Source organism: Lissotriton helveticus, chromosome 9 (assembly GCF_964261635.1).
Source record: "Lissotriton helveticus chromosome 9, aLisHel1.1, whole genome shotgun sequence".
Classification (NCBI taxonomy): domain Eukaryota; kingdom Metazoa; phylum Chordata; class Amphibia; order Caudata; family Salamandridae; genus Lissotriton; species Lissotriton helveticus.
Genome location: NC_136070.1, coordinates 802237859 through 802261219, shown reverse-complemented (window position 1 = coordinate 802261219; position 23361 = coordinate 802237859).

Sequence of the window (23361 nt, the reverse complement as noted above, 5' to 3'; positions counted from 1 at the left end):
GAGAACTTCAGCAAAAAAATGTGCTAACGACCTGGTCGTATGACATCTTTATTGACGTATCTATGTCCATCCTTACGTCAATCTCGGCACCTTAAAGGTATAAATATTACCGATCTTGCCCTATGCAAACGCACGGTGGTGACGAGACGGAGCAGCCATACTTGCCGAAGCCCAGAGCAGAGCAGACCCCGCTGGCAACAGCCCCGCCTTCCTGACGCGCTGAGAACGAGACGCGCTGCTTTCTCCTGCCGAGAGACCCAGCACCGGCGCTTCCGGGTAGCCCTCGCAGGCAGCCTGGAATATCGAGACCAGAGAGAGAGATACCATCCCTCATTCATCCTAACTTCCAGGTACAGAACTGAATAACCCTTCACAGAGAATTCTTTAGTCAGTCACTTGGCAAAAACCAAACTTAACTTAAACTGTAACTTTCTATTCCCACCCACGCATCAGGCTTAGGTCAGGTACACGGGGTAGGCGTATTTAGAAACACCAGTTGAGTACGTTTAGTCAAATGTATATGTGTATGTAATATATTTTATTCATTTTAGACATCATATGGCTTAGAAACCATATCAATGTTTTTACAGTATTATTTTATACTATTGCTTTTAATATATGCACTTTACTTAACTATAAGTATTGCAATAATATCGATCCATTTCTCTTGTATGAGAAAAGAGACTGATCAATAAATAACACCTTTTTATTGAACACGCCCGTCTCTTCCTTTTCTCTACAATCTGATGAGACTAAGAATGCACGTACTGACTGAGTAAAATAAATTGCCTTTTGTTCACACGACTCTCGAGATATACTCTTGATTAGGGGAGAGCAAAGTTGTCATGTTCTATGGTTGTCAGAAACTAAATCCCTTCTTGTCTAATCAGGGAAGTTAAGTCCTACCTGAACATTCGAGAAAGTTTCCAGTGAACTCTGAGCTAAGCTGGCAAACCCAAAACTTTAAGTCTAATATCGACAGTAGTAGACCTAGTTAACGTCTGATCTAGGCCTTTACTATTGTAGGTATTATTCCAATGCGCAGAGCCTATTGGGATGATAGGAACTACACTACATGGCGCCCAACGCGTTTGGAAAGGGCGATAAAACTAACGTAAGACATTTAGAGTAACTCAGTCGTGCTTTCTCACTCAGACCCCTTTTCCCATAATACTCCAAAGACGTCTGGAGTGGGTGAAAGGTTATATCCTCCAAAACCTCGCAGGAGGGAACTCCTATGTATGGTTCTTGGTATAGTCAACGTTGAAGGATACACTGTTCCAAAATATTGTGCATCTAATCTTTGTTTCCATATGAAACCTGATCTGCAAACAAACAAAATAACCTTCTGGACAGTACAATGTCAGACATTGAAGGAGAAAGAGAGGCAGTTAGATTAGCAGCTGAAATAGCAGCAGCTGATACTGCACTGCAAGACGCGGACCGGGATATAATACTCATCCCAGTCATCAAAAGGAAATCTATAACTTTAAAACTTATAGAAAATGGACTGACACCTAGAGGTGGCACAGTCATATTCGTAATTGAGGCACACGAATATCGGCAGACAGAGGTATACTACTCATGGATAAACTTTCCCGCTGCAAATCCTGTAACAAAGTACTTCCACTATTACAAAATAGAGGAACCTCCTGAAACGTACACTCCTTTCGAGGAGGTGGAAGTACCACTCAAATTTCAAGAGTATTTGCTCTTATTTGATGGCGCCCTAAAACATAACAATCACATCACCAGGCTCGGTCCTTTAGGTAGACCAGGAGCAACGTGGCCGGTCCTAGCCGGATACACACCACATCCAGACATCGACGAGATGCCTGCACCACAGCTTTTAACACAGCTAAAACAATTAATAAAAATTCATAGACAATTAGTCCAGTATGTGATGCGGACTTCAACAATTCAGCCAGCAATTAAACTTCCACAGCTGACCCCTCACCAGGGGAACACAAATAAAATTACACCACAGAACATCCAATCCTGCCTAGGTAAAGTACCGGCTAAACGGGAACAAATACCATTCTGGTTGGCACAAAAAATCACCCAAATAGAGGCGGTGTTTCCTGACACCACCCCGTTAGAAAAACACAGGATTCTGACTATCTGTCTTCCAATGGGAATCGCACCACACATAGAGGACTGTGACACTTGGGGTACAGTCTTTGCTTCCATCTACACAAAAACGCACGGTGTTCCATCCATTTCGGTAATACCAGATGTGCTAAAACAAATTCAAGACGAATACGGTCCAGAACCCGCTTTAACTCTTGGTATGAAATTACTAAAAGACTTCAAGCAGGTCTCGGCTATATTATTAGCCAACATAAAGGGAGAAGCAGCAAACGTGGCGATCCGCCAGAGGTTAAAAGAGACAGATATAGCAGACCAACCAGCTGAAATTGCCAGAATCATAGAAAAATCCTATGAGGAACTAGGTAGAGATAGTTTAGGTGGAATACCAGTAAAACCGCAACTGACTGAAAGTCCTGAAAAAATATTTTTTAATAATAATTCACCAAAAAAGAACTGGGATGGAAACAAACAATCCAATCCTAAAGAAAAGAAATTCCAGTCCAGGGGAAGGTCTCCTAGGCGAAGGGAGAAATCTCCGAACCAAAGACACAGGTCACCTCAGAGTGACCCCTCTGGGAAAAGATATAACCTTAGAAATAGGGATAATATAAAAAAGCCTGATAGATATCAAGACATTGATACACGTCCCTCTCAATCTTTTCAGACTTCCTCGCAGAAATCGGAAAGAAGAGGACGATCAGAACAAAGAGAAGAGCACGCCAAGTCCAAAGACAAGGAACCTGCTCAGCTAAAAAAGAAATTACAATTTCCAAAAAAGAAGGTAGCCAGCATTAAAATAGTTAACAATGCCGAGAATTCTGAGGACACAACTGAAAAACGGAGAATGGGCTCAGACAATGCTAGACAGCGCAGCAGAAGTGAGCATAGCTCGCAAAGTCCTTATGAATCATCTGGAGACAGTGGACACGAATGAATATCTTCAAGTGGAAACTGCAGACACCAGAGTTAGCAAACCTCACAAAATATACGAAATAACATTGCGTATAGAGGGGGATAAGACTAGAAAAATAAGGGGACTATTTTGGGATAATCTCTCCAAGGGCTATGACATCCTTCTAGCTGAAAAAGACTGGCCACCAGAGTTTGTCAGGGAGTGCCCTCATGGCGAAGAAATAATTATGCCTGCCTTCTCAAATCATATCCCAATTCATAAAAAATACACACTTGCTAGAAAGTGGGCAGTAGCTCTAGCTCCTGCTTTATATAAAAATCACGTAGGATGGGATGAGGACTCTCCTCCTCACAAAATCCAGTTAAAATCACAACCTGCTGCACAAAGGCAGTACCCAATTAAGCAAGAAGCTAAAAAACAGGTAAAAGAAATACTAGATCAGCTAGAATACCAGGGGGTGATTGAAACTTGCACCTCACAAATGAACAACCCTTTGTTTCCGGTCTCCAAACCAGACAATTCATACCGTCTAGTTTTGGATTACCGACACCTTAATACATGTTGCAAAACTTTTGCAGTGCAAAACTCACATAGTGCTGCACTAATGAATAACATAGTGCGCAAAAAATACAAAACAACCTTAGACATCTCTAATGGATTCTTTTGTCAAAACATAGCACCAGAGAGCAGATATTTAACTGCATTCTCAATAAATGGCACTCAAAAACAATTCTGTCGGTTAGCCCAGGGGTACAAGAACAGCCCGGGAGTATTCTCAGCGAGAGTAACAGAATTACTACAAATATATGATGATGAAGCATTATCTTATGTCGACGACATATACTTAACAGATGATGACTTGGATACTCACTTGAAGAGAGTGAACACCATAATACTTGGGTTCGCAGCAGAGGGTTACAAATTCAACTTTAAAAAATCCAGAATTGCCCATCTGAAAGTCCTGTTCTTAGGATATGAATTATCAAGTGAAGGCAAAAGCCTGGCTGACAATTTCCTAGAGAAATGTGCCGTAATCCAAGCACCTAGAACACTAAAAAACCTACAGTCAATTCTAGGCTTCCTAAATTTCGGAAGAACATACATTGCGAATTACGCAGAAAGGGTTAAACCCCTTTATGATCTGATAAAACCAGATTTTAAAAGATCCAATTGGACTCAAATACACACAGAAATTCTGAGATCCTTACAAACAGACATGCTAATTAAAACAAAATTAGAAACACGTGACAATACACGCAATCTTGTGATTCGAGTCATCCCAGGGAGATGCGGATTCACATACCTGACCTCTAATGAGGGAGAAAAGGTACCAATTGCATTCAAATCACACTTGTACACAGAAGCTGAACAGAAATTCAGTAACAAAGAAAACATTGTTCATGCAGTTCAAACCGCAATAGCTAGAGAAAAAGATCAAGCGGACGGTAGATACATAACTGTCAGAACAGCAGAATCAGCCTTTGAGGCATTAACAACACCATGCAATTTACCAACAACAGCATTGAATCCAAAGTGGATACAATGGGTGAATTCAATCACAACGGACAAAGTATACTATTACTTTGATCCAGAACTAGAAGAAATGGAAAGTTTAGAATATGAAAAAACATATCCTCTGCCAATCGACATTCTGCCTTTACGACAATACGCCTGTGTAATTTATACAGACGGACATGCTCAACCCTCCGTTTGGGGAGAACAAGCATACAATCCCACATGTGGGATTACAAAAGAAGTGTGGCGCGGAGGTAAACTAAAACCTCTATTAACAAAAACACACTCAGTAGAAACTAATTCAGAACAACAAACTGAAATAATGGCATTGAAAATGGCGCTAGATAATGCGGATCGCGAATTCCCGACACTTATAGTGTCAGATTCATATTACTGCGTCAAATCATATAACAAGGATTTGCAGACATGGATTCAAAACGGTTACAAAGATGACACAGATGCACCAATAAAGCAGAAACTGCTATAGGAACAAGTAGCTCTTTTACAGAAAGAACTACCAAAGACTCACGTGACACACTCACTGAGTCATCAGCGTGATGGCGTTCACGTTGCAGGGAATTCATTGGCTGAGACAGCCACAGCGGCAGCCACTAAATCGGCTCCCGTAGTTCGAAAAAAGCGTACATTAAAATACATTGACGGTGAAACGGTGCTGGCGGTGAAAACGCATTAAAAGGCGACTGCTCAGCACTACATATCAACTTCCCACTCAATTATACATACATAATCGATGCAAACTCCGTCCCTTTTGCTCGAATCCCTGGAGTGGGGGATAGAGTGATTCCAAACATGGACAGGAGAAACTTGTTAATCGCAGACGCACATATGGGCGAGGGTCTAAGACACCTAAAAATAAAAGATTCTCTGGAAGCATTAGAATCACGGTACTGGTGGCCAGGCATGAGCCTGCATCACACCATGTTTGTGAAAAACTGCCCAAACTGCAACAGAGATCGCAGTGGGGAGAGAACCAGTTTAATACCTCGTCGTTTTACTCCAGAAAAAATTAACAGTAAAAAGCAAGGCTTGCGATTAACATATACAGGCTAGTTTCCACTTATAATGTAGATCACCAGCACTCGGCTGACGTCTGGACTGTTATACAAAGATTAGCGAGTCTAAATGGCATATACGCTAAGAGCATGCTACGTTTGACCATCGTTTTCACTCTAGCCCTCCAGCCTGAGGGGAAACATGGCCAAATGAGCATAGCACAGCGGGAATCTTCTCACTTCCTTCCTGAGGGATACGGGATGGTGTAAAGAAAAAACCAAGGCATAAAGCAATCTATAACGGAAAGGATATTAGGTTCGGGAGCTGGGTGGGTCAAACATCTAATAAGTGTCCAACGTAGTCTAAATAACTTGCCAAGAAATTCTCTGAAGGGATTCAGTGCGTACGAATTATTATTTGGAACTAGGATGATGATCTCTGACATTGATAGTCAGACTTCAGTGGTGAAAGAAAAAAGCTTTGATATCAAAGACCGTTTGGCTATTTTACAGGACTTAAACAAAACAAGAAAAGACCTGAGCAACATAAAGTTGAAACAACAGCCAACAACCACTGAAGAACCACCACCTGTCCCAGCAAGACCTGTCTGGATTCCAAAAGTCGGGGATCTAGTCAGAGAAAAGATCGCGGTAAAGAAGGAATTTGGGCCTTCTTACAGAAAAGCAGTTCCTGTCTTGTCTGTCAACGGGACAAGATCAGTTGTACTACCGCCGCTTGCTGGTAAAAAGGAGAACCGAGTTGTATCCATCGACCTGGTAAAACCACAATCATGTGGCCGATAACAAACAGTAGGCCAAGTGGACTCCCAATAAGTAGCAGAACACCAAGGTTTGCTGCCAGTACAGAGGTCCTATCGAAGAGGCTCATCACATTCGAAACGCCTACAGAAGAACAACAAGGACTATGCAACAATGCAATAGAACTCAGACCTCTGAAAACCCAAATAAAAACATTTAGCAGAGACACACCAATCTATAATGAAGTACCTAGTGAAAATGCAAGAAACGGTAATCCTGAAGCAATTGGAACAATTGACAGAACTGCATCCGGCTACTTCATAAACTTCGATGATTCCTCTGAAGGATTCAGTGAATCAAAGACACAGCCATCATCAAAAACCTTTAAAGATAAAGCTAAAGAACTTTTGAAACAACTGAAAGAAACATACCTGATTTCTCCATGGATCGAATTTTGGGTGGGTTTTGGTGCATTTATCCTCATACTTTGGCTCATCATGGTACTTACTTTGGGACGCTTCATTGAGGGAAAATATGCTAAAATGGACACAGCAAGTCAGAAAATCAACTTGATCCTCAAACCACACACATCTTCACACATCGAGAAAAGAGAACTTTCTTCAGTCAACTTCACAGCCAATCCGATACCGGGTGGGGTAGCCTGGGACAACACTGACTATGAAATTTATGGTCCGGTCGAAATCCTGAAATATCCACACCAAATTAAGATCTCCTTGAGTGACTTTGTAAAACCAAACTCATTTGCTGATGATTGGGACTTCGAAAGCATTAATAATATGATGTCTGACTTAGTAATGTCTGCTAAATTTACCAAACATGATTATTTGCAGGGTTCTACAAATTATGATAGTATGTACTGTTATAACCACTATGGTAACCATTTTCTACATAGATCTGCACAGCCTAGAAATGTTTTAAATTATAATCAATGGGAACATTGTGCAACTCCTCCGAAAGGAAGCTCAAGAACCTTCTATGACAAATATTCATACTTTTCAGGTTTTAACACAAGTAATGCTGAAACATTTTATTTCAAATTGTCAAACAAGACAGGGACCAAGACCATGATAACCAACACAAAATTGATATATTCAGATTCATTCTTTGAAAAAATGAATACTTTTGGTTTTGATTATTGGGACAAAAATGTTGAATTGAAAAGTGTTTGGGGTACAAAAGAATGGCAAGTACAGGGTATAGAATCACTGTTTAGAGCCTGCATGATCCCAGAACAAATTATATTTTTAAATGACACTGTCCAACAAACCACCTGTCTTGGCTTAGCCAAAATCAAAGACTTAAATAAACCGTCTATTCCAAAGCCAACAATGTTTAGCAATAGCTCTGATACAGATGAAGAGATAGACGTAAACCATATATTAAACCAAAACAGAACACATCCAAATTGGAAACAGTGGTTGATCTGGCCCACAGATACAAATAACTGTCAAGACAGATTCCTGAACAAAACACAGGGGTTCAAAATGACCAGGCCAGACCCTAGATATCCCCAAAGACATCACCCAGGGATAATAACAACCTACAGTGTGGGCAAATTATGCCTTCAATGGCTACAAACTTCCACACTGGCAGAAATTAAGCAACACCTAACTTTACTTACTGATGGTGCCGACTTGCGTGATTTCATTATGGGACCACGCAAACAGCGTCAAAAATGTTTCATAGCAGCCTCTGTATATGCAGCATACAATGAGGCCTGGAAGGTTACTCAAATTGAAACAGCAGAGAGAATACGGGAAATTGACCGTATTAATTTGGAAAAATCACTTTCTGTAGTGGACAATGGGTTAATGACTCTGTCCTCCAGAATTTTTTCTTTGGACAGCATTGTGTCTTCAGCAATCGACATATTATCGCAAGACTTGCTGTTGTTACAACACGGTCAGTCACAATTGCGTTCTATTGTACAGCTTGGCTGGACGTTACAAAATCTGCGTTCAGGCTATGTGCCTTGGCGTTTAATCAACACAACGTCACTATTCCAAATCTTTAACCTTACTGATAGACAAATCAGTATGGCCCAGAAGGGTGCTGATTATACAATCCTGAGCATTGAGAAACTTGAGAGATTACCAGTGACAATGTCAGAACGACCTGTCAGTGAATGGATAATACATGGGATAATTAATATTCCAATCTCAACCTTCAGGTTTCAATACTGCCAAAAATATATACAGGCTGGCATGTACGAGAAATTGGGAAAGGGGTACATTAAAACAACATGGAACCTGCCCTATTCACATGCATGTGTCAGTAATAAAGGACAGAAAGTGTTTCTTAGTGGCAATAATTGTGCGATGTCACTAAGCGGCACGCTTCTGTGTAACGGAATTAGTTTGCATGGAGCCTGCGAAGGGAATTCATACAACCTTTCATGTCACCAGCAAGGCGCACCTGCAACAGAAATAGAACCATTCTTTCAAAGACTCTATAATGGGAGTTACATTCTAATTGTAGACCGCAGATGCTGTAGTCTTATGCCCGGGACTCCTTATCTCGTAACTACGACTGCGAAGGTCAAGTGCTGTGGACGCTCATTGTTCCCCAGCTCCTTTCCAGACAGGGAGGCAAGGGCATGGCCCAATTTGAAAATTACTTCTATTCGAATAGATACTTTAAGCAGAATGAAAACAGTGCTTCTTCAGACGCCTACAAGGCTCACGTCATCAAAAGAAACGTATGATCTACAAGTCGCAAGGACGACTGCAGAGATACATTCATTGTTATCGACTAATTCCCCCATACATTTCGCGGAAATCCTTAATGAAATCTTAAATATTTCTGATACCACTGGGGTCTCAAAGGTATTTAAGACAGTATTTTCAATGGCATTAACACCATTCAAAGCCATACTGGGTATTTTTCCAGATTTCGTCCATTCGATTTTTGGCGGACTTCCCCTGATCCTGGGACTAATTGCAGGAATCCTATTCTTAGTCCTTATTTTTCGTTATGGCAACCCATGTCACAGACCAAACTCTCGCGACAATGGAAGAAACAATCCTAGCCATTGGATACCGGGACCGGATATCAAAAATCCTGGGACTCTCCCGGCTTAGAGACCTGAACATGACTTGGTTTCTATCATTTCGACCAATGTGGCAAAGATGTGTTTTACCTGTATTAAGGTGTCTGCTATGCGGAGAAGAATGCGTGTTAGACACCTGTCTGACGCTACAATCGGATGCGCCAATGGATGCAGAAACATTGTTGAGCCCAATAAAGGTTCACGCTTTGTGCTGCCCTCAAAGGCTACCAATCCTGATGACGGCATTCGTGGAAGCTTCACCACTACGATTGATGGGTAGTGAAGTTCAAGATGAAAGCAGCATCGATCAGGTACGACCTTCTGTCAGCAATGCAAATCAGAATGTCAATGGAGATAATCATGCGCACGAATGCATGGTTACACCTATTTCCGAGTTAGTGGAACTTTCCCATGAAACTGTTGACAGTTTTTTCGAAAGCCTAAATGATATGATGTTCTCACCAGAGCAGAAATAGAGACTTTTGAGCAAACTCGCACACGAATTCGGCCTTCAACTTTAAAAACAAAGTCACATGAACTATATTCACTCCAGTTCACGGACAGCAATTTTTCAGCAGCCCCAAAATATTTTTTACAATTTTTCGGGACACTTATCTTCTGCTTAAAGTAAGAAACTATTCCTAGAGAACTAAGATTTCTATTTTTAGATAGCTTATAGATATTAGCTGCCCGCTGGTATGTTCATAAATATTTTATTATGTGATGGAATGGTCTCGAACCTTTTTTCTGTATTAAGAGCCATTTCATGTGTAATTTCTCATATACCAAATAGCATTAATGTATGAAAATGCGTAATTACTTTGGCATTATTCTACAGCTTAAGTGCATACAATACATATGACTGCAATTTTTCCGTATATTTGAAAGTTTCGAAATGCATATATGTATTTTGGGGTGGTAAGGTATACACACTACTCTATAGTATGTTGTACTATGTTATACTATGCCTAGATTAGTAAATATGTCCATAGTTAGCGTGGAGTGGGTGTCATGTATTCCTATAGGTTCTGAATCGATCCCCCTATTCCTGACCCTATTCTGGTTAAACAAACTAACAAGTTAACTAGCAGTCAGCCCATGAGGCAGAAAACCCCCATGATGCAGATACCGTTATCTGACGCAGTCACACTACGGCACAGGAACGTGTTATCTGATTAGGTCATAACGCTTGCGATCTAATTAGACAAGCGACATTCCTCCAGCCCCTGATAAGGCATACGGAGTTCTCATAACAAATCAAACCTATGACAACCTGGAAAATCCGTGCGGCCATTGTTTTGATTTCACAGAGAACTTCAGCAAAAGAATGTGCTAACGACCTGGTCGTATGACATCTTTATTGACGTATCTATGTCCATCCTTACGTCAATCTCGGCACCTTAAAGGTATAAATATTACCGATCTTGCCCTATGCAAACACACGGTGGTGACGAGACGGAGCAGCCATACTTGCCGAAGCCCAGAGCAGAGCAGACCCCGCTGGCAACAGCCCCGCCTTCCTGACGCGCTGAGAACGAGACGCGCTGCTTTCTCCTGCCGAGAGACCCAGCACCGGCGCTTCCGGGTAGCCCTCGCAGGCAGCCTGGAATATCGAGACCAGAGAGAGAGATACCATCCCTCATTCATCCTAACTTCCAGGTACAGAACTGAATAACCCCTCACAGAGAATTCTTTAGTCAGTCACTTGGCAAAAACCAAACTTAACTTAAACTGTAACTTTCTATTCCCACCCACGCATCAGGCTTAGGTCAGGTACACGGGGTAGGCGTATTTAGAAACACCAGTTGAGTACGTTTAGTCAAATGTATATGTGTATGTAATATATTTTATTCATTTTAGACATCATATGGCTTAGAAACCATATCAATGTTTTTACAGTATTATTTTATACTATTGCTTTTAATGTATGCACTTTACTTAACTATAAGTATTGCAATAATATCGATCCATTTCTCTTGTATGAGAAAAGAGACTGATCAATAAATAACACCTTTTTATTGAACACGCCCGTCTCTTCCTTTTCTCTACAATCTGATGAGACTAAGAATGCACGTACTGACTGAGTAAAATAAATTGCCTTTTGTTCACACGACTCTCGAGATATACTCTTGATTAGGGGAGAGCAAAGTTGTCATGTTCTATGGTTGTCAGAAACTAAATCCCTTCTTGTCTAATCAGGGAAGTTAAGTCCTACCTGAACATTCGAGAAAGTTTCTAGTGAACTCTGAGCTAAGCTGGCAAACCCAAAACTTTAAGTCTAATATCGACAGTAGTAGACCTAGTTAACGTCTGATCTAGGCCTTTACTATTGTAGGTATTATTCCAATGCGCAGAGCCTATTGGGATGATAGGAACTACACTACAGCAACAACAGGTACAACTTCCAGAGGCACCACAACTGGCCCAAGCACTATAGGAAGGACAGAACTCTCTCAGTAGAGTTCAGAGAATCTGGGGGAATCCTTTTGTTCCTGGGACTTCTTAACACATCATGTCTAAGAATGGTAAACCAGCAAGTGAGGTTGCAGAACTGGAGTTTGATATTAAAATGTTAAGTGATTACAAAGTAGGTCAACTCAAGCAGTTCTGCAGGAGCTTTGGATGCCCCATGAAGCACCGCTCCAAGAAAGAGGAGCTACAAAAGGCCTTAAGGGCCTGGTGAGAGACCAAAGAGGCTGGGGAAACAGATGGTACAGAAGTGGATGAGGATGCAGAAGAGGATGGTTTCAGGTCACAGGATCTGCATGTGTCCAGTGCAGCCTCCAGGGCTGGCAGCAACCATTCCGCTAGAAGTTTTTCCCCAGAGGAGTTGGAGGAAAACCAAAGGGCTCGAGATCATGAGTTAGCAGTCTTGAGGCTTAAGTTGAGGCTGATGGAAATAGAAGCCCATAACGAAGCAAAGAAGAACAAGGAGATGTATGCTTTGGAAGAATCGAAATTGACCTTGGCTCTTGATTTGAGAATGAGGAAGCTCGAGTTGGGGCTCGAGAAGCTAGAGGCCATGAGTGTCTCAGCTGAAGAAGAAAAATGGGTAGCTCAAGAGGTGATCTTTGCTGAGCTGGAGGTGGAGTCCAGCTCAGATGGTGGCAGCAAGATTATAGTTTCTAGTGCTGAGAGGAAAGTACATACACCCAGAGAAGTGGCGCCTGACTTGAGGGAGGGGGTTGACATACACCAAGGGGTTCAGGTTTCTGATGTAGCTCCAGTGGTGTGCGGTGTCCCTGAAGTAGCTTGGGGGACTGACACAGGGGATCATATTCCTAGTGATGGGAGGGATGCTTTACTGACTCTAGATGAGAGGTACAGGGAGAGGGGTTCCCCCATCATAGAAACCTTGGTGTGGGAGTGTGGCGACTACCCAGAAGAGTGTTTGTTGTGTGACAGAGACAGTAGGACACTGTCTTGCCAATCTCAGGAGAGTGGTGTGGGGTACTTTTGTGAGGCACTGGAGGGTGAGGCAAGTGGTTGCTTGGTTAACAACTTTGAGGGGGCTGTGTGATTAATTTGTTGGAGAGCATATTTTAAGTCCCTGTTTTCCAAAGTTATGCCAACACCCGGTGGAGTGTGAGTTCTCTGATCCCAGAGAGCTTGTGTTGGAGGCAGACCTCTTGGTGAATTCCAGAGAGTCTGAAGAGGCATTGGGGAGTGATCCCAAAAGGAGTGGCCTGGTCCTAGGAAGCTTGTTTCCGGTCCAGGGAAGGCATGGCTTGGCAGTTCAGGCTGGACTGTTCCCATGAGGCATAGGGTCAGACTGATTTGCATATGGGCATGTCTGAACTGGGGTTGCAGAGTGGGTTAAAGAACGGTGATGGATTAAACCCAGATCTGTTGACTGGGTGTGAGTGTTTGATTGGTTCAGATGCTTCTTCCATCACCACCCCCTTTTGTACCGCTTTGTTCGCCATAAGTTGGCAGGGTATGCTCAGACGTGAGTCCCTTGCTCACTTTGCCACTGGATTCAAGCAAGCCTGGCTGAAGACGGCTAAAATGCCAGAAACAGGTCCTAGGAAGCTTCTTTCCGGTCCAGGGAAGGCATGGCTTGGCAGTTCGGGCTGGACTGTTCCCATGAGGCACAGGGTCAGACTGATTTGCATATGGCCATGCCTGAACTGGTGTGGCAGAGTGGGCTAAAGACCAGTGATGGATTAAACCCAGATCTGTTGTACCGCTTTGTTTGCCAAACGTTGGCAGGGTATGCTCAGACGTGAGTCCCTTGCTCACTTTGCCACTGGATTCAAGCAAGCCTGGCTGAAGACGGCTGAAATGTCAGAAACTGGTCCTAGGAAGCTTGTTTCTGGTCCAGGGAAGGCATGGCTTGGCAGTTCGGGCTGGACTGTTCCCATGAGGCACAGGGTCAGACTGATTTGCATATGGCCATGTCTGAACTGGGGTGGCAGAGTGGGCTAAAGAACGGTGATGGATTAAACCCAGATCTGTTGACTGAGTGTGAGTGTTTGATTGGTTCAGATGCTCCGTCCATCACCACCCCCTTTTGTACCGCTTTGTTCGCCATAAGTTGGCAGTGTATGCTCAGACGTGAGTCCCTTGCTCACTTTGCCATTGGATTTAAGCAAGCCTGGCTGACGACGGCTAAAATGCCAGAAACCGGTCCTAGGAAGCTTCTTTCCGGTCCAGGGAAGGCATGGCTTGGCAGTTCGGGCTAGACTGTTCCCATGAGGTAAAGGGTCAGACTGATTTGCATATGGCCATGTCTGAACTGGTGTGGCAGAGTGGGCTAAAGACCAGTGATGGATTAAACCCAGATCCGTTGACTGGGTATGAGTTTTTGATTGGTTTAGATGCTCCGTCCATCACCACCCCCTTTTGTACCAAATATCTTCCAGACCTGTGAGGTGGAAGAGGTTCATTGTAGCTCAGTTAGGTCCCAGTGTAGTGGGAGGGGTGTAGGGGCTCACATCCTGTCTCAGTGGAGAGGGAGTGAGTGTGGGACTGCGTGTCCCAAGGTGCCCGAAACCCAGTCTCAGGGCCTGGAGGGTGCCTAAAGGGAACACCAGGTTGGGGGCCTAGACGCTGTTTGAGGAGGATCTCCTAGTGTCTGGTAAACGGGGACTGCCTGTAACCAGGCCTCCATCAGTTCTGGTGTCTGGAAGTGCCACTCCAGTTGGGAGGGTGCAGAAGTCCAGACTGAGGGGTAAGAGGGGGAAGGTGTCCCCAGTGGGAGAACCAGTGGGTCAGGGGCCAGCCAGAAGGGCTGAGTCACGGTGAGTGACAATTGTGACCTCACTTCTGTCCTGGGGGATCTTCCAATGCTGTCAGATGGACAGGGGTCGGGAGATCTGCACCAGGCAGACTGTCACATGACACCTGAGGTGCGTGTCACCCTCGGGGGGGGGGCATATGTGCTCCCAATGAAGTCCTGGTGGACCGGGCAAGTGCACAACCGCAGGTACTGGTCCCTGGGTTGGGAGGGCAGGTTCAGGATCTGCCTGACCTGGAAGGAAGGACATCTGTAACCAGTGTCCTGACCAGTTTGGCTTCCGGGGGTACCCCTCCAGTAGGGAGGGTGCAGCGCTCTGGAAGGGGGTGCAGAGGTAGGGAGTCCTCTCCTCTGATCCAGGTGGAACCTGAGGGTTTAGACCCTACATTGAGAGACCAGCTGCTGGAGAGTGATCCTGAACTGGAGGGAGAGTTGTGTTCTAAGGGTGAATCTCCTGGGAGGAGAGGGCAGGATCCCAGAAGGAGAGGTAGGGGGAGGAGAGCCTTGCCCGTGACCTCTGGTCAGCCAGAGGATACAGACCCTGGGCTGGCAGGCCAGTTTCAGGATGCCCTACCTGGCTTGGCAAGAGGGAGAGTGGAGGAAAGGTGCCCGGCACCTGGGACTACTGCCCCCCACTCTCCGACGCCACAGAGGTTAGAGAGGCCTGACAGGCATGCGTCCTGGCTCCCATCACTCACAGCTGTCAGTGGCCCCTGTGGCTGGTTGTCCTGGTGGACAGGGTTGCCCCTGGAAGGGGGCAGGTCTCACACCCTGGGGGTGGACTGGGCCACTCCGTTTTCATGGCCAAGTGGGTTCTGTGTGAGTCCCCAGAAGTCCTGGTGTGCCAGGCAAGTGTTCCACCGTAGGGGTTGGACCCTGGGTGGGGAAGCCAGGTTCAGGTGTTGCCTGACCTGGAGGCTTTGGAGCCTAGGTTTGAGGGCCAGGTCCGGGGTGTCCCCCCTGACCTGGAATCCCAGTTGCAGGATAGAACACCTGAACAGGTGGGTGAATGGTGCGGGCCACCTGCCACATGTACCCTGACTATTCTGGAAGGGGGTACCACTCCAGGTGGGAGGGTACAGAGCCCCAAGGAATCGGAAGACCTGGTGTGGGAAAGCCCACCCCAGCCTCCTGTTCAGCCGCCGGATACAGACCGGGGACTGGTGGGTCAGTGCCAGGATGTCAGACCTGACCTGACAGGAGGGAGAGTGGACAAAGGGCGCCAAGACCCTGGGGCTACTGCCCCCACCCTCTGACACCACAGGGGTTTGAGAGCCCTAAGAGGCATAAGGCCTGGGTCTCATCCATGACTGCTGCTGGTGGCCACTGTGGCTTGCTGTCTGTCTGTTGGGACACCCCTGCGAGCAAGTTAATTTAGGTGCTGCACAGGTGGTGTCCACAGGTGAGGAGAAGGGTTTCACATGGGTAGGGTTGGCTTGGTGGACCCTGAGAGTATGGATAGAGTGATCCAACTGGGTTCAGGAAGGTGTAGAACGGGAATAGTGCCCTGCTGTTTGGGCCAGTTTTCGGGTTCTATCGCCTTAAGCGGGGAATCCCGTTGAGGTATCGTTTGGTCTAACCTGGCTTTAGGCTGGAAGGGGATTGTGTTGGAAATGGCCCTTTTTGCAGGGTTATCCCCAAACTGTTTTCTTCCTCCCTTGTTTTTCCTGACCCGTGGTTGTTGGAAATAGGACTCTGGGCACTTTACCATTGCTGATCAGTGCTAAAGTGCATATGCTCTCTGTGTAAATTGTTATGGTAATTAGTTATCCATGATTGGCATATTTGTATTACCAAGAAGTCCCTAGTAAAGTGCACTGAGTGTGCCAGGGCTGGTGATTCAAATGCTACTAGTGGGCTTGCAGCACTGATTGTGCCACCCACATGAGTAGCCCTAAAATTGTGTCTCAGTCCTGCCACCGCAGTGCCTGTGTGCAGTCTGTGGACTGTCATGTCAACCTGGCCAGCGTCCCCACTGACCAGGCCTAACCCTTCCCTTTCTGTACACAGTGGACACCCCTATGGAAGGCCCAAGGTACCCCCTTCGGGCAGGGTGCAGTGTATGTGAAAGGTAGAGCATGTACTGGTGCAGGTGACATGCTCTGGTAGTGAATTACAGCCATTTTCGTTTTTCACTATTGTAAGGCTTGCTCATAGGCTATCACGGGGAATGCTGGTTGCAGTGGCTACCAGCATAACTTCCCATAGGAGCAAGATAGGACATAAAAGTCTGGTATCCCTTAACTCAGAATTTAATAACACATCTTTAGGGTGGTTTTTAAATCCTGTGTTTGAGGACATCACTTTTAGAAAGTGGCTGTTCTCTTGTCTAACCTTTCTGTGTGCCTGTTTGTGAATTGACTGTCTGGTTTGAGAGTGACAGGGGCTGGGGAGCCCCAAGAGGCTGGACGAGTCAGCCCTAGGCTGAATGACTGCATCTGCATCTTGAGTGGTGGAAGGATATAGCACCTGGGCCTGAATAGGGCTGTGCCCGCCTTCCACAATGCTGGCTCCACCTCCTGCTGGGCTGCTGATGACCATGCCCCTCTCTCTGAAAGGAAAGGAGAAGCCCAGAAAACAAAGTGCTCAAGGAACACCCAGAACTGGTTCAGACCGGGCTCAGAGCCCTCCTGAACAAAGACTTTTAGGGGTATAAGTATAGGACCCCAAACTACAAAAAATTAGATCATCCTGTAATCAAGAAGGAACCTCTGCCAAGGAGAAAGCTGGAACACCGAAGAATAAGGACTGTCCTGCTGTGAGTTTGTGGGCTGACCTGCAGTTGCTTTGCTGCCAAGGAGAGGGGAAGGGCGTTGCTTTGTGCTGTGTCCCCTGGCTTGAAGGAATCTCCAAGGGCCTGAGGAAGAGCTGGCTCTCTGTTAAGAAGTCCCAGGAACAAAAGGACTTCACCCCCAGCTTCGCTGAACTCTACTGAGAAAGTTCTGTTCTTCCTAGAGTGCTTGGGCCAGTTGTGGTGCCTCTGGCAGTTGTACCTGTTGTTGGGAAGCTGGAAATCAAGATACTAAAGACTTTCTGCAAAGTTTCACGCATCGCTCGCTTGTGGAGCGCATCCCCAACAGTGCAAGGAAATTCCCGCCGCCACGAAGGCCGAGATCGTCGCAGCGTCTGTTGCCGCTGCAAGAGCCGTTGCATCCTTCACTTGCGGAGCGCACCAGTCCGGTGCGGGAAGATCACCATCGCTGCGAACATCGTCGCAGAGCCATAGCATCGAGGGGCCTGCGAGACGAGAAGATTGATGCTGCGCAGCGCATCGCCGCCGCATCAGAGATGGTCGCCGTCCCAAAGATCGTCGCATCGTACCTTTGCGAGATGCTTCCTACGAAACCTGAACACCGGAATCCATACAAGGTATCGCATCCCTCTCCGTACAGACCGGAGTCACCGCAAGACGCCCGCTGTGTCCAGCGGGGTTGTCGCATCGCCTCACCATGGTCTCAGGAGTGACGCATCGCATGTTTTTCAGCGCTGCAGCTTTTACTTGGAAGTTTTGTCGCATCTAAAGGTACTTTTGGCTAAAACGTGACGCATCTGTGGATTATTTCAACATAACCTTAAGAACACTTTTGAAACCATATTCTTGAATTGTGTATGTTGGATTTTTGTTGTTTTGGTCTTGTTTAGTTTAGATTAAATACGTTGTTACTGTGAGTATTGGTACACATACTTTACACATTGCCTTTGATAAGCCTGTCTCCTTGTGCCAAGCTACCAAAGGGGTGAGCAGGGGTTATCTAAAGAGTGAATCCCTCTTACCCTGACTAGAAGCAAGGGTCCCTATTTGTCACAAGTGCCAACCTGTGCCAACTAGAGATTCCCAGATCTAACAGTCTGCATTGCCATTACTGAATTCCTTGTATGCTTTACACTACTGAGGAAGAATTGTGTCAGCCGATTTGGGTTACCAGTAGTAATTCTGTTTTTTACAATATATTTTTGAGACTTGTATACATCAGTTTGGCTTTGAATTTGTAATAAACCTACATTTAATCCCAGTTATCAATTTTTGGGTATTAACTGTGTAGCCAAATAGTCTACACTGTAATTTGAAGATCTGGATGATGCTAACCCCTCTTCATTTCCAGGCACCTAAAAAGGTCTATTGCAGGGAAATGTGGATATTCGTCTCAGTGCTCTGGCACAAGTAATATAAAATAGGTTCATGACTCATTTATTATCTGTACCTCCATCTACCCCTCCTTAGATCCTGCTTGAAGAATTAGGAGTAGGATATGTTTCAGACCTGCTCACTTTGTAGACTCTGTTCAGGTGGATTTTGGTCAGGTCAAACAGAGAGCTAGGGCTCAATTGGGCCATTGAAGGACTATGAACCTGGACAGGTGCAGCAGCATTCCTTGGTTAAGGTATAATAAATCAGCATGTGCTGATTTAGAGCTCCCAGTTTGTTTAGGCTACCGGAACCTACTGCTTGCCTTAATCTACAATGGGTGAAAAGTAAAGTACAGGAGAGGAGAAAGATGAGGGAGATGTTCAAACCGCCCGTACTTGTCAACGCCACATTGAAAACCTCTACAACCAATCAAACATCTCTCACAGCAATGACGAATCAAAATCATATGTTTTTGTTAACAAGATTAAGGTTACATTTATTGTATTTCCTCTGTGTAGAACCAAACGGTTGGAACAGAGTTGAAAATGTAAGGCGCTATGCATTTTGCAATATTTTATGAGCAATTTAGTGCCCTGAGACAAAGGTATTTTTTATCCATATTGAGAGAGAAACATTTTACCCAAGTTAGACCCTCCCTGACTCTTTTTTTTACAAATGCTGTTCAATAAACGTATATGTTTTAAGGTGGCCTGTTTTTATTTAAAGCAGTAAGACTTAGATGCTGGTGGGCCACTTAAATGTCATGGTAATAGTGAATTTTATCTGTTCCACAGGGAATCCATTAAATTGCCAGATTTTAGTACTGGATGATGAAATTACTTTTATTGCAAATTGTCTTTTAAATGTTAGGGCCTAATTTCTGAGTATTTGCTGTAGAGCAGTGCTGCAGGCCTTCATTCTGGGCTGCCCTACGGCAAAAGAAAAGGACAGGAATGCGCTGTACCTATCAGGTACAGCGAACTCCTGTCCTTTTACCCCATGCTGGCACACAATGGGCTGCCTTGCACCAATGCAGGCAACTTTGCGCCATTGTTAGAATTGGGAGTCTCTGGTTGGCGCAGGTAGGTACTTGTGCCAAGCAGGGACCCTCTCCTCTAGTCAGGGCAAAGGAATTACCCTCTTAAAATAACCCCTGCTCACCTTCTAGGCGGCGAGACACGAGCAGTAAAGGCTAGTTCAGAGGCGATCTAAGTTAAGCATTTGTGACTACCTACAGCAACCCAGTGACAACACTACAAATGGACAACACACAAGGTTTTGTATAAAAAATAAGTTATACTTTATATAGAGTTACCACAAGACCAATAAACGACAAAAAGAATCCACAGTACTATCAAATTTCAAGAGTTCTAGTTAAAACGGTGTAAATCAAAGTTCTGTGCGAGTCAGTAGCCTTGTCCGGCTACAGTGTGCTGAAAGAACACAGAGTTTAACAAATCCATTGGACCACGGCGGTCCGGGCCCACTCAAATGTTGACAGACTCAAACACAGTACCTTTTCCTTGGGGTGGCCGGCACGGATATGCGAGCCGGTTCTGGTAATCGTCGCGGTGCAGGAAAAGAATGCGTTGCAGGTCACGGTGTCCCTTCTGTTGTGGTGCAGGCTACGGCTCGTTGACGGTGTCGGTGAGCTCAGAGCTTGCGTTGTTCAGGGCGGACGTTGCTCATTGCAGTGCTTCCAGCTTTACAGTGCGGCGTTTGAGCCGGAGTTCGGGAGCTGACAGCGGTGCAAGTCGGGCGGTGCGTCGCGAAGTGTGCGAGGCGGTGCCTAACTCCGGTGCGGTCACAGGACTCGAAGTCAGCAGCAGTGACCGCGTCAGTCAGACCAGTTCGTTTCGGTGTAGCGAGGCGTTGCACATTGCGGTGTCCTTCCAGTCGCGGTGCAGGCTACGACTCATTGACAGCGTTGAGACGGAGTCGGTGAGCGCAGAGCTTGCGTTGTTCGAGGCGGACGTTGCTCAGTGCGGTGCCAACAGGACACCGGGCCAGTCAAAGGTAAAATCCAGAAAGTCCTTTCTCCTCTCAAGACAGCCAGGCAACCACTGCAGGCCAATCCCCAAAGCAGCATTTCAGCTTGGGAATAGTCTCTCCTCAGTTTCTTCAGGTCCCTTCTCCTCAGCAGAGGTTTCTTCTTGTCAGTTCCAGGAGTGATCTAATTTCATGGGATCAGGGTCCCAATACTTATACCCCAAAATCCTTTGTTCTCTGAGGGGAGAGGGGCCTGTGCCCAGTTCAAGCCAGTTCTGAAGCACTCTTTTTACCAGACTTCTCCTTCCCTTTCACAGCACAGGACAGGCACATCAGACGCCCCACAGGAGGTAGAGCCAGCATTGTGGAAGGCAAGTACAGCCCAGGAGAACTTTGTTGACAATCTTCCTTCTCTTCTTTCAGTGTGCAGGGCAGAGACATCAGACGCACCACTGGGGGTGGAGCCAGCACTCTGGGGAGCGGGCACAGTCCTATTCAGGTCCCAGGTGCAACGCCTCCCTCCCATCTGGTTGCAGATCTCCCTATTCACCACCGGGCTGCCCCAGCCTGTCTCCTGGAATTCCCCAGTCCTGTCACACACAAACCCAGGCAAAGAATACACAGCCTAGCAGAGGCGGGCTCAAATGGTTCGGCAAGAAAATACCTACTTCCTAAAAGTGGTATTTGCAAACACTGAATATTAAAATAAACTTTACTAAAAGATGTATTTTATTATTCTGAGTCCAGGCATACTAAACTCAAATTTTAACCATGTTCTCTGAGTCTGCTAGGATTTTAAACTTGTAACAATCCAGCAGCCCATTCTAGCCTATGGAGAACAGGTAGCCTTGCAATAGTGAAAAGCGCAAATGGCTGTAATTCACTATTAGGACATGCCACATACATCAGGGCTTGTCCTACCTTATACTTACAATACACCCTGCCGTTGGGCCTACCATAGGGTTGACTAATATGAAGAAAAGGGAAGGTTTAAGGACTGGCAAGTGGGTGCACTTGCCCAGTCAGCATGACAGTACCAGACTGCACGCAGGCTCTGCAATGGCAGACCTTAGACACGTTTGACAAGGCCGCTTCTGTGGGTGGCACAACCAGTGCTGCAAGCCCACTAGCAGCATTTGGATTTACATGCCCTGGGCACACTCAGTGCACTGTACTAGGGTCTGACAAGTAAACCAAATATCCAATCATGGAACCACTAATCAATACATCAATTTACAGTAGGGAGCACTTGCACTGTGGTACTGGACAGGAGTGGCACAGTGCCCAAAGCATCTAACACCAGAAAAACACATGGGACAACAGCAAACATGGAAGGGAGACCCACGCCAATGGTGCCAGGTCTAACAGCCATGTTGCTGGGATGATTACTTTTGTGCATGAAGGAAATCCTTCCCGCACAAAAATAATCACCAGTGGCTTCTGCAGCACATGTAGAAAAAGGAAAAACAAGGAGAAATAAAGATATTTTGCCTTGTTTTGCCTCCCTTAAGCCTCCCCTCGGGAGGCGTACATTTTTGGCACTGCCTCAGACTTACGATTTTTCTTAAATCTGGGGCAGTGTCAAAAAGTCATGGATGTTGCTGGGAGCGCCCCCATCAACACCCATTGCATGCCCCTTTAATGCAGACAACTGTGTTAAAGGTAATGATATTTACAAGGCAGCATTAAGCCAAAAGAAGTGGCTTAGTGCAGCCTGGTACATATGAAGCAGGCTCCTGCACCCCCGGAGTGTAACAAACAGTGACATTCCAGTGGTGCAAGAGGCTTATAAATAAGCCCCTCAATGTATATTGTTTTTTATTGTGAACTGATGATATCATTGTTTTTATCTTAATATTGCCTAATTCAATATATTGTGTCAAACTAATCTGCACAATATTTTAAACGGGTTTAATATTTCAAGGTTTTAAGAAACTGAACAAAGATGCACAGGGCGCAGGGCGCTAGAGGGCGAACTGCGGAATGGCTGCACCCTAATGCTGCTCTGCCGGCCCGCATATTAATCCGATCAAAATGTATGTAATTGGCCCCTAAAACAACGGAAAAAGCATAAAAACAGACGTCAGAATATGCCTGCCGAAAGAAAAATGAACTTGGTTCGTGAGTTCATGAGCAGAATCCGGCAAAAACCTGTTCAATCTGTGCGCGACTCGATATTCTCCAGCCGAGACAAGATGCCGGTTCGGCGCTGTAACATATCCCGAATCAGCGCTGTAATGGTCTGCTGATATCCGGAGAGATGGAGGAAGCTACTAAACTATTGGCGTCAGCCAGCGACTTCGAAGAATGTAGAGGGAGAAAAGCTAACCGCCCAACAGATAAGTACCAAAGCAATGCGTATAGCAGCGATAGGATGAACACTGCTATAACTGCCTGATGTGTACATGACTTACACACAGCTAAGGAGCTCTGATACCATGCTAGCATAAATTTAAACACACCGGACGACACTAGTAGCCACCTAATAGTCAGCCCTGGAAGTAGCGTATACATGGCGCCCGGAGATCTACGCGATCACATTTAGAGGCCAGGAGCTGGATGCCGTGATGCCGCTGGTCTTCCACTTAAACACCTGGTGGCGGTCCCCCCGCCCCTATAGTAGTGCAGTCCTGTTGGCTGGGC